The sequence below is a fragment of the Centrocercus urophasianus genome, unplaced genomic scaffold (assembly GCF_019232065.1).
Source record: "Centrocercus urophasianus isolate 14NV4802_14NV808 unplaced genomic scaffold, USGS_Curo_1.0 seq_10, whole genome shotgun sequence".
NCBI classification, from domain to species: domain Eukaryota; kingdom Metazoa; phylum Chordata; class Aves; order Galliformes; family Phasianidae; genus Centrocercus; species Centrocercus urophasianus.
The window spans coordinates 51635248-51648339 of NW_024884142.1; the positions used below are offsets into that span (position 1 = coordinate 51635248).

General features: G+C 42.4%; 1 long non-coding RNA gene across 1 annotated transcript; it reads left to right on the top strand.

The window, feature by feature from the left end:
* Positions 1 to 217: 217 nt before the first annotated feature.
* On the top strand, positions 218 to 5856 carry LOC122163998. The gene is made up of 4 exons (XR_006170092.1): positions 218 to 398; positions 553 to 816; positions 952 to 1168; positions 5786 to 5856. It is a non-coding gene; the product is annotated as an uncharacterized LOC122163998 (long non-coding RNA).
* Positions 5857 to 13092: the final 7236 nt, after the last annotated feature.

Genomic DNA, 13092 nt, shown 5'->3' on the forward strand with positions numbered 1-13092 from the left:
CCTGACAGTGCACACAGGAAGCAGGAAAACCTAACGTATGCTGTATAAAGCAGCAGAAACATGCACATTGTGTAACAAACGTCTGTTGAAAGGAGATAAAGAGACAGCACAATTTCTTTCCGTTTTTCACCCTTGTCCTCATTCCCCTCCACCCCCACACCCGGCTGTCTGGGGGAGGTTTCACATTGCATTAGTGTTACCGCCCGTGCATCGGCCTTTGCTGTGCTACTGCCGGCGGCTGCCTGGCAGCTGGGACAGGGAGAGCCTGTGACGGGCAGGATGGGAACCCTCCGTGGTGACAGACCCTCTGCCTGAGGCAGATCTGTGGGCATGGAGCAGCCATACGGTGTTACCACTCTGCCCATCACCAGTTGCCACTTCCAGCTGCCTTTGGATGGGTATGTAGAGCAGCTTTGGCAGCTCTCGAAGTCCATTGTTTGGATACTGATGACCTCTGGTGAGACCTCTACCCTCAGCAGTGAAAGTAAGATAGCTTTCTCTTTTTTTTTTCTGTGTTTGTTTTTTTTTTTTTCTTTTTCTTTTTTTTCCCAGGGAATACCATCATACTGCACAATGCCTCTTGTATCCAACCTCATTAAAGGAACTCATCTAACTCATCTGTACTGAGGAAACTCTCACCTCCCCCAAAGGCAATGACTCAAGATACTAATCAGTGCAGTGAGGATGTCTGAGGGTTTTTTCATCCACCACTTTAGCCTGGGCTATGCTTTTCCTTCCTCCGCTACTGCAGCCACAAAGGTTGTTCTTGATTTGCAAAGGAAGACATCCAGCCACTACTTGAGCTGACTGCCTCAGGTACGTATCAATTTAAACAAAGTGACAAATAATTAAATGTGTCCTGGAGCACACCCAGAAGAGGCTATTTTCTGCTTTACCATACTTTTCCCTTTTTAGTGTTTTTTGCTTTGTGTTTTTATTTTGCCCTTGCAGTGTTTGAGCAGAAGGAGGCACCATGTCTAAAGAAGACTCTTAAAGAAAATACGGCTGCTGTATTTGGCCCAGAAACATCCTCATAGCTGCTGATCATCTCTGTCTCTTAAAGTGATGAGAAAAGATCATCCTCAGAAGTCAGAAGTATGCCTTACTAAGGCCAAGCAACAAAACACCAGCTTAAGTCATTCTTCTCACATCTCTGAAAATAAAGTTGGTGAGTTCTGAACTTTCTGGTGTCATGGGTAGTGAAGAAACTGACAGCAGCCACACACAGGAGATGGGGATTTTCTAGAAAACAGAGGGCACCCCCATTTCCACTTACTTTCCCTGATGGCGCAAGCCCTGCTCCCTCAGGCCCAAGTAGCGAATCCAGTCAGAACAGCCAACAACACCAAGCCACCTCTGAAAGGTTATTATTAAAAGTCATTCATTGCATTAATTCATAACCCTAATTTAACGTCAGCAGACCTTTATCTTTTAGCCTGAGGGTTATGCTAGCTCCTGCAAGCCAAAGCCCAATCATAACAAGTGTCTTGGATTGTAATTACAGGATGATTTCCAGTGATACCAACTACCTATTTTGCCTCCGTGCATTTTTGAAGGCTAAAGGTTGCCTCCCTATTACAATGCCCTTGTGTCTATACTAGGAAAAAAAAAAAAAAAAAAAAAAAAAAAAAAACACAACCTTTTAGTAAACAGATGCACTAATGAAAAGAAAATATGTTACACATAAATGACGTGGATCAACTACAACTATGCTTGACATGGGAGAAGGGGAAAAGGGGCTTGACAGGCCCAGAGCAGAGCGTGATGTTGGCCAGCAAGATGAGCGCTTGAGCAACTGGCTGCTTTCTTCCCTTATGAGGGGAAGGGAGCAGTGAAATTTCACGTCTCTTTCCTCTTTTTTTTTTTCCCTGGGAAGCTGAAACCAGTTCAAATTCCTCCCACAGCTCTCCTCCACCACCACGCTGAATTAAACCTTCTTTCTTCAAAAACAGTGCCCGATACTCCCTCAGCTCCTTCCTGCACCCTTCAGGTGATGAAGTAGCTAGCTCAGTGAGATACTTGAACAGGAGCTTAGAGTTAAATACACAGTTATGTGCTTGACTGGATCAGGGCTATCCTTGTTTGGGAAAAACATGCTTTTTGAAAGTGACTTTTCAAGGATTTAGGATGCTCTTCTGACTAAGTTCCTTCACAATTCCCTAGTACAGAGCTAGAAACTCCAGATCCTTTAAAATGTTGTCATTAGGTTATTTTATTTTTCTTCCAAAACCAAATCATGGTGAAGTTATATTTCAAGAAACAAGTAAAGTAGCAGAGACATATTTACATTCCGATTTACACAGGAATTAATTGTGGGTAATATAATAAAATCAAGACAGCAATGATAAATTAATGCAGGGTTGGGGGAAAAAAGATATAAATATAACTGCACTGCTGAAACAATTTGATGTATGCTTTCTGGTCAGGATGAAACTTGAGCCAAGTTTCAGGAAAGCAATCATTTCCATTGACAATAACATCTATTGCTATGATTATGCAAATATTTGATAAATACCCTACAGAAGGATTACAAGGCAATATTTTACTTACAAAAAGCCATACTGAACCTAGGACACAATAGAGGATAATGAATGAGCATATCACAGAGTAATTTATCTTAGTTGTATTCTAAGTATTTTCCATGTGTTCTAAGAATTATTATTTTTTCAAGAACTCACTACATGCACTCTGGTATCCATAGTTTACATAAGTTAAGTTTTTTTAAAAAAATGCAAGCTATAAGAAAAAAATTTAAAAAATGAAAATAATAGTAGAGTCTAGAAAGTGGAAAGTTGCAAGAAAATTTTGTTAAGGAGTTTGGTCAGATGTTAGAAACACATCCGACAAGATGCTTTCAGCCCATTTAGATGTTGTGGAATGCATCTCTCTCTTCAACAACGTAACTGTTGACAAGCTGCCAAAAGTCTGAATTGCAAATCTTCCAACCATGAATAAATCAAAGGAAATTCCAAGATATAAGTAAGGCAGCTTAAATGACTTATTTTGCTATAGTAACTGCAAATTCTCTATGAAGATATATTGGATCTGCCACAACAAGTCAAATGTATTTAAGCCACCCTCAGTGGGTATTATGACTCTGCTGGTAAGGACATGTTGTATATAATCCAACTATGTCTGTGGGGCCCTGAACTGGCTCCTTCCAAAGTCAATGAATTTTTCTGGACTTAGTAAATTTATTGGAGTGTAGTGGCCAGTAGGCTGCAGTGTTGATCTGGGAACACCACGTGCTTTTATTGCAGAGAGTATTTGGCTGGAGAAAATCTTTTCCAACTATGAAAGGGACCTTGAGGAGTGCACTCAAGGGAGGACATTAATTCTTATTGATCAGGCTCTATCGAGTCAACTTACCTCCCACCAATCCAGGCCCTGTTTTGGCCTGAACTGTTAGCAGTTTGGGCTGCATAGCTTGCTTCTAGTGGCTGAGCCAAGTCAAGTGTTTGTTGGGCATTGACTACTTTAGTTACAAAGAGAGTGAAAATCCCTGCTTTACCTATCAGGGAGGAAATAATCAGAAGATCCCTGTAACCTGTGTGAAGAAAGGGATATGTATGGTCTCAGAGGTGTGGTACTTGACCTTGCTGATCTTTCCCCCATCCCATGGGATGCCAGAGGGCTAGAGTCAGTTGATCCCTCGGTTCTCTTAAACTCACTGAATAACTTAGGGTTCAAAATCATCTCCATATGTGATCTGGTCAAGAACTTTATTACTCTTGGTTCCTTCCTGGACATACTTCCAATAATTTTGTAAGGTAGCAGGCTGCTGACAGCAAATATTGATTACTTACTTCTGTCTCAAGCAAAGGCTTGCATACATTAAAAACTAATCAAAACAAAACAGAAGTATGATCCATTGATGATTCTGTAAGATATGGCTGCACAAGGACAGCTCGCACACGGCTCCTTTCCTTTAGCAGAAGCATCACCTGTCCTGTGCCAATGATCTTTATGCTGTCTGCATCTTATGCAGTTGTTAATGTGAAGGCAAATCACTGAGTAACTGCAACAAATTTAGTGTCACTGTTTGTTTGTTTTTTTTAACTAGGACAATGAAGGAGGCTGAAGAATAGTGTGATATTAGGCTACTTCTTCCTTTGAAGAAAACATCTTAACGTCTTTGAATTTTGTAGTTTTCTTATAGGTAATCATTTCTGAAATCTTCTCGCTCACTTTTTGAGAGTGTCAGTTTTCTTTTATAACGTAAGTTAAATGTTGGTATGGATCAAAAGTACTGTACAAGGCAGGTAATAATCTATAACTTGTGAGAGCTTTGGTAGCTGAAATCTAAAATTTATCTCTAAACCTGTACTTTAAAACCAGATTCAGCTGATGGTTTCTTTTTCTTTTTTCCAGCCTTTGCTGGTACACTGTTGTAGTATATGATTTATCATGTTTTCTGTCTGCTTCAAGTTCTGCAGGGCCACTTTACTATGGCAAGCTATCTGCCTACAAACTATCTGCTCAGACTGTTCACATAAAAATACTCTTTTCTGACATTTATGACATAACAGCAAAGAAATCCAAACAGTTCCAAGGTCAACTACTACCCTAACTTTCCAGGGATTATTGCTCAAACTTTAGCTGTCCTTTTTCCAAGTTTCCTTAATGTCCACAGATTTGAAAAGCTGCACAGTTCTACACCATATTCTGCACCTAAGACTAATTGAAGGCTTCTTTTGGTTCCCTTATTGTCCTGCACTACTCTGCATGTCATTGCATGAAATGTTTGAGACAGCACTCTAATTCCAAGTGTTAGTGCACTTCAATTCAAAAATTCCCATTTTAATGTGCCTTATGTGTCCCTTGCTTGCCCATTTTATTGGCATACAATTCCCTAAAGTGGCTTAATAGTCTTCACTAAAATCTCACTCTAAATACAGTATTTTTTGAAAGTCTGCAAATATATCACAGCCTAGTTTTACATCCTCCTTTCTTTCTTATTTATTCGACAGAAATCTGTACATTCATGACTATGATGGGCTGCTGTCCAACCAGTGGTTCCTGTCACTTTCACTGAGCTACTACATGGATTCATCAATGCGTTGCTCACAGCACAGAGCCTCTCTCACTGTTTTCTTATCCCCTCTTCTCTGAAAGGCAAAATCTAGCTCACTACCTAGTAGCTGTTCAGAGTCTATTTATCCTGGAAACCCTTGCTAAAATAAAGGTGTGCTCTTTCATTTATGCACATGAATGTGTTCCCTCACTCTCTCCAACAGTTACAAGTGTTATATGAGACTTCTGTCCCAAGGGGCTAAGTCTCATCTTAGCCCCTTGGGACAGAATTTCCTGTGATGACAAGAATCTCACCCCTCAGAGGAGGCCAAAACTACATGTAATTGTTTGAAGTTGAGCGTATCTGGTGCGCGCATCAGTCTCACCATGTCCAGAGCTGTTGCAACATCTGGTGCACTGCACCTTGTCAGTCACCCAAGAGATCAAGTCAGCTGCAATACTGAATCACTACGTGTCTTCAGCCTTCAGGGGATAAGCAAGAGTCCAGATACTTTATCTGTCTCAGAGCAAACTGAACAAATTCCTGAGGAGCAGATCCTCACTCTGGCGCTATTTCCTTAGGGCTAAGATCCGCAGAAAAACTACTTGTTCCTGAGGTCCAGTGCTTCAGTTTTTCAGAGTTGTAGAGGATAAGCAAAACCTTGGGTATTAAGCCCGCGGGAACACAGTTAATAGACGATACCCTAAATGTGAAAAACAAGAAGATGCATGCACATAAGTTTTCTTGTGGTTTTTTTTTTTTTTCTTCCAGCTTCAATTGAATTTCAAGGACAAACATCTTCATGGACCAGCTTTTATCCCTTGCCCCTTGGTTCATCTGCTCTCTTGGGCATTCTTGGTAATTCACATGCATTCAAGAGTTCTGGGAGTTCCCTATCTAAAGGATTTCATCCTGCAGTCTGTTCCTCAGCTGAATAAACAGATTAATGTTTAGAATGATTCAAGAGGGTACATTCTCCAACCCCTGTCAGATCAGATCTAATCCACCCTATCTGATGACGACAGTACCCTTGCCAGGTGACAGCATTGCCAAACTCAGTTATGCACTCAACAACCAGTTTGACTCGATGGAAGACAGCTTATTGCACAGAATGGGTGCATTGCAATTGTATCGCTGATTATCACTTCAAGGTCAGTGCCAGGTCCTCATAGGAACGTTAGTCCAATTGAGAAGGCAAACGTAAGGATCAGCCTTCTGATAAAATGGAGTTTTCTGTATCATACAAATGTACACAATCTATAAGCCATAAGCTTTTCTTAGACAGTTTCCTCAAAATACCACGTCTGCAATAGACACCAGCTGCCTCCAGCATGACAAAATATTACAGTGTTTATTCACTTGTATGTCTCAACTAATATATCCCACTTGCCTCACTGTAGTACACTGGATATTAATGTGCCACAAATAAAGTGCAGAGAAGGATCCAGCAAAATAAATGTTCTGTACCATGAGGCAACCTATCCTCCCACAATATCAAGAAGCATTTAATAAGGGTGCAGTGAATTCTTTCTCTACACGTGCCACTGGTACTTTGGGGTATTGTTCTAAATTAATACATCTTCCCACTCAGAAAAAAAGAAAAAAAAATCTAGTTCCAACTCATTTTATATGTGCCCCCTTCTTTGTCAACTAAAATATCATAAAGAAAGGTTTGGACATTTGTTTCATTTTCAGCAGTTAACTTCTCTATCAGGAACTTTAAATATACCCAAAGATCTCCAAAAACAACTCACCACAAATTAGAGGTTGATATGAGATGTTTGTGTCCCGCAGGGGTCAGTGTTGCATCTGACCCTGCTTAACATCTTCATCAATGACATTCACAGTGGGTTCACCATCAGTGCACCATCAGCAAGTTTGCTGTTGATACCAACCCATTGGGTGCAGTCAACATACCAGAGTGTGGTTAAGGTTGGATGCCATTCAGAAGGACTTAACAGGCTTGAACATTGGGCCCAGGTGAACATCAGGAGGTTCAACAAATCCAAATGCAAAATTTTGCACATGGATAGAGGCAGCCTTCGCTATCAGTACAAGCAGAAGGATGACAGAATTGAGCACAGCCTGCCAAAAAAGACCCATGAGTACTGACGGATGGTAAGCTGGACATGAGCCAACAATGTGCCCTTGCAGCCCAGAAAGCCAACCATATCCTGGGCTGCACCTAAAGAAGTGTGGCCAGCAGGTCAAGGGAGGTGATCCTGCCCCTCTACTCTATACTGGTGAGGCCTATCACTATGTTCAGGTGTGGAGTCCTAAGAATGGGAGAGACACAGACCTGTTGAAGAGTGTCCAGAGAAGGGCCACAAAAATGATTCATGGAATGGAAAGCCTCTCTTATGAGAACAGGCTGAGAGCTGGGGCTATTCAACCTGGAGAAGAGAAGGCTCTGAGGTGACGTGATAGCAGTCTTTCAGTATTTAAAGGAGAGCTACAGGAAAGAAGGAGACAGACCCTTTAGCAGAATTGGTGGTGATAGAACAAAGGGAAGTGGCTTCTAACTTAAAGAGGGTAGATTTATGCTGGATATAAGGAAAAAGTCTATTAAAGTGAAGATGGTGATGCACTGGAACAAGTTGCCCAGAGTGGTGATGGATGCCCTGCCCCTGGAGACTTTCAAGGCAAGACTGGATCAGGCCCTGAGCAACAGTAGTTTTGTACTGTTTGCAGGGGAGCTAGGAGACTAGATGGTCTTCAGAGGTCCCTTCCAACTCTAAGATTCTACAATTCTACATCAAAATGTGTACCTGGCCCTGTTCTCAGCAGCATCCTCCTTCCTACATGTAGCTCTTTCCTAGAGTTCCTCTTTGCAAGTTTGGATGCTCAAAATGGTGTCCCAAATAGATCTGCTATAATTTCATGCTTCCTGTGAGGAAATGGTATCTGAATGGGGATATAAAAAGATAGCATAATAAGAAATATAACCTAGTATAAGAGGAGATCCTCCCAGCATTTCTGGTTTTGTTTTTGTTTTTGTTTCTTTTTAATTATAATAATCTCTCCCAGATCCCTGTCCCATCCCTGAATCTTGGGAAGTTGATTTTCGCCCATTGTTCAGAGCTATCCTCTGGGCATTTGCAGCCTGAAGCTGATCTCCCCAGACCTCTCTGAAAGGCCTCCAGATTTGCATGTTGATGTGAACAAACACTCCAAAGCCTGGCATTTTTCTTGCACCTTACTGTCAGCTGCCAGCAAACTGTAAGTAGGCTAGTGCCAAAGGACAACCATGAAAAATTGTACCACTGAGGCAACAGGAATGTTCTTCATGATTCTTCCTCCACTGACTTTAAGTAACCCAGCTTTCAGCTCCACAGCCTGAGAAAAAATGCTTTCTCATTCAAACAATAAAATCCAATTTGCCCAGACAGGCTGCCAGAGCTCCATAAGCCTGTGCAATTGTACCCTCCCTTCTCACCTCGCCCATCAGCAAGTTGCTCACTTCTCAGTGTGGGTGCTGAATTTTTCTGTGCCTACTCTGTATAACGTAGAGGATATTTTTGTGGGATTATTTCTGTACCATTTCTCATCCTAATGCCTCAGACTGCTCTGCAATCATTCGAAAATTCAAGCTTTCTGTGACACTGTGAGTTTCCAACATTAGGAGTTATGATAGCACCTATCATCACAGTATTATATTTAGTGGGATGGAAACAAATAGATTTTAAGTGACTTTCTGACACGGAAGGTCATGAGCATAAAACTCTATACAGTTAGCTGAAGCCACAGATAGCCTGAGGACAGATATATTTGGTCCACAAAAGTACAAATATGGTTTTGGCTGTCATTAGTAAGTTTTTACCCACCTGAGAACCTCAGAAAGTCAAAGAAAAACTCAGCTCAAGGCAGCTCTTTTCACCAGCTGCTCATCAAAACCATGCACAGTTAAGAATCAAATCCTCTGCTGAGTTAAATTGAGATAGTTGTGTTGTAGGATTTCCACTAGCAGATAGGAGTCACTCTGGAGGTCTGCTGACTGTTCCCAAGCCATCCACTGGCTCATATCTCCCCACAGGGCCAGGATGCATGCTCAGAGAGGAAATTTTACCTCTAGCATATGGTGAAGGGTTATCTATCTCAGAGTGTGGAAACAGCCATCAGGTTTCTTGTGCTATTGAAATAGGATTACCCATTCCACTGACACGAGTGTTGTCCTTGGAAAGATTCACTGTCTGAAACAATATCTTGGCCAAAAAGGCAGACAAAATCTCTGACTGAAAGAACTTACAAGTTAAGGCACAGATTGTACAATGATTTTGAATATGTTTCATCAATGAGGCCTCCGGGTGTGTAAATTTAAGGGCATGCCTTCAGCTTTGTAGGACCACCCCCCTCTGAAATTTCTCTCTGTGGGAGTTTTGAACAGAGAAACAGTTTTTCCATCCTCCCAGCCTTTTCTTCTTATGGAGCATTCGAACACAAAAACTCCCACATCTTTTCCTGAGGTAGGAAGCGTTTGTAGAGCATGCTGCAGAACTCAGTTTTTCCTTTACAATGAGCAAGGCAAGTAGGATTAATGCACAGAAAGTAAACCCTTTCCCCCAGGAATTGGGAGCTCCTTTTCTGGCACTCCCCGTTCTGAGCAAGCACCAAGAATTAGTCACAAGTATGAACTCCTCAACCCCTACCCCAACTGGGGTGCATTTAATGCCACATAGCATAGCCCTTATTAATGTTAATAAACACCCATTCAGTTAAGTAATCCCATTGATGTCATCAGCATGAGCAAGGATTGCAAAATCTAGTTGCCTTTAAGTAGCACTGTGTGCTATAGGGGTGGTTTTTTCAAACAGGCTTAAACTTTATCCATGTCTAGTCATCCAACCGAGCTCCGGGTTCCCCCACTAAGGCGATAGATTCTGATTCACTCCAGAGGCTGTTCAGTCTCCTGAGCTTTCTTCTACATTCCCAGAGGATTTGTATGCATGCAACAACCAAAATAGCAATTCTCTCCTTAGCCTCAGTCTCTGGTACCACCTTCTCTGGTACCTCCACAGAATTACTGATAGCCATGTCTCCTCTATCATTAGAATCCTAGATGCCAGCAGAAGCAACATGCGAAAGAAGGAAATAACATTTCCAACTCAGCTGCACTGAATTCCTAAAATGTGAAGGATTGTGTGTACAGAGTAATGCAAGGCCTGGGAGATAATGCTTGCCTGTACTTCAACTTTTCACTCTGATAAGGAGGAAGAAAACATACTGCCGAGTTATAAGCTGAACCTGTTCCCTTTCTTCAGCTAAGCCAGGCTGTTCTTATGAGTAGCTTCCCAGTATAGCTGAGAAAGAGCTTAAACAACAGAAAGAGACTGGAGTTGGTATGACTATGTGGCTGGACAATTTGGATGGGCTGTGGTCACAGACAAGGACTACAAATGTATTTCCACTGAGAGGCAGGTGACACGCTAAGCTTTATGGATCAGACAGTGTGAGATCTGTAGGATCTGAGAACTCCTTGGTTAATACAGTAGCCTTTTTCTAAATTAAAAAAACCCTGGCAAGAAGAGGGTAGTGGTTCAATCTATGCTTCAAGTGCTGAGCTTCCCAGCTGGAGGATATGAGCAGGGCCCTGGGCAGCTCTTCTACATCTTGCTGAAAGAAGCCACTGCATAAATCAGATGCCTCACAATATCTGCAAGAACTTTGCCAACAACCTGGCATGTTTCTGCCTGCAAGGATATGCAGCAGGGCTGAGCTGCATGATGTCCTAGACCATGTCAACGTTCCATGTGCTACGGGTGCAAGGATTGAGGCAGGGAGGAGGCCTGATGCTGGGCAGTGCCTTTCTGGAAGATTTACTCTGCCTTTGTGCCCTGGTATCCACCACTGGACACGAGTGACTTAGAGCCCAACCTATTGACTGCTGTGGCTTACACTGTGCCTACACTGCTTGTACTGATAGGTTTATGGCACTGTTTAAGTACCCAGTCATTTTATTCTACAGCACTTGAGAACATAAGATCATTTCTTTTGTGATGAGGTGTAGTTAGGATTTGCCTAGCAGAGAACTGCAGAGCATCTGTCTTACCTCTGTAAGAGGAGATTCTGTATGAGAAGGAAGAGGATCTTGAATTTCTGACAAAGTCCTTGACATCTTACCTGGTAAACAGAGAGCAAAGGGCTGGAAGAATTAGGAGACAGATAACAGGCACAGGGCTCTGACAGAAATAAAATGGTGTTTGGGGTTCAGGAGCCAAACTCCAAAAAAGTTATAGGCCTCTGAACTAAAGGCACATGTATGCTGTGGGTTCACAAGGCAGCAACGTCAGTAGCCTAAGGGGAAAGAGCAGGCAGCCTTACTAATGGTGAAGAAATACCCCAGTCTGCCCACACCCTCTGCAACTAACTGTTCCCATCCTCCTCTGTTTACCCGTTGCCTCACTACAGGTAGTTGGAGCTCTTGGCAGAAGATTGTCCCTTATTACTCCTCTACCCATGGCAGCTGGCATTTCTTTTGGCATCCAGTCCAACCTGTGCATCCACAAGTGGTCACATGCATGCCATGCTCACAGATACATGTAGGTGTGGTGATGAGGCATCCACCACAGAAGCTTCTTCCTGTACAAGGACAGGCTTCTGTCAGCCTATGTTTCCACAGGGCATAGAGAATCAAATGAAGGTCAGTCCTACCTGCCAGTAGTGGCCCTGTGTGCCTAAAGGCCACCTGGGGTTGGCACCTGGGAGTCTCACATAGACTTACATTAAGACATACATTGAAACCAGGAGAGAAACTGGCATCTCTGGAAGTCCTGTTATAAGGAGTCAGATAAAACAGCTTGTGGAAGGTATTAACCATTGATAGGAGAAAAGTGGGTGGACCCATGCTATCTGAGGCCTCTGAAACACTCCCGTGGTGGAAAAAAAATGCTCACTAATATGCACATGTACATTTTTCATGAGGTGGAAATATCAGAAATAACACTATCGGCATCTGCCTGAGGACAGTTGCTACCTTCTTACAGCTATATTTTTTTTTGCATCTGGTTCCATTTATGACTCATACTTCCCAAACAAGCCATATGTTGCTGCAGAAGGCCTTTAACTTTGCTAGATTTGTATTGAGCTGTATTCCTGGCTGTCAGCCAAGTAAATGTAATAAAACCACTTTTTCCATCAAAAATAAAAAAGAAATCCCATTTGCAGTGAGATTTAATTAGCAGCCAGTAAGTCATTTTGGTGTTGAAAGCATGCACACTCATGTTTTGTTATAGCCTTATTTGCACCTTCAAACTCTATTGTAGCTTTTCAGTCGTTACAATACAGAAAGGTCTCCTCTCCCCCTTTCCCCCTCCCCCGCCTCCATCCCCTCATTCCTTTTGCTGCAGATTCTATAGCATTTGAAATACAGGGAATTTTTGGAAAATGTCACACCCTCTGTGTTCTTCTCTTTGGATGTGACATTTTACATTGCCTATTTAGAACATTGTGACACTGATGATTTTAACACCCCGAACACTGAGCTGACAACAGTAATTTCTGCTGAAATAGGCAGTCTATCAAGAAACTTGTGTATAAAATCAAGAGCTGGCATTCCATTAATGCACGCAGAATACAGATGACTAAATCATCGTCACTGCTGATGTTTCTGAAATGAACAGGCCAAAAGGGGGGGAAAAGAATCTCTCCTTACCTTTTTAAAATAGTTTGGGAGTCACTTCTTCACAGCCCTTTTTAATTTGGTGAAATTTTCAGGTAATGTGCATTGTGACAACACATTTTTGGCTCCTGCCTCCTATTCCTCCAGGGCATGGGTAGCAATTTGGCACTACTGGCATTATTTTGAATCCCTTAATTTTAAGAAGAACAGCTAACCAAATCATTGGAGGGTTTAGATTGTACCCTTTCCTGGAAAATCAGACTGCGAGAGCCAGGAAACTTTGTGAGGTGAAGGGCACAGCATTTCCAAGTTCTCCTCACGGGGCACCAACCGGCCAGCAGAGCTGAAGAAGCACATCCTCTGCAAGCAGAGCCCACACCAGCCTTGATCCTGCTGAGCTCTGCCCATGAGGCTGCCTAAGCAGCGAGACCCACCCACTGCTTACCTGGCACAGGCTGAGCCA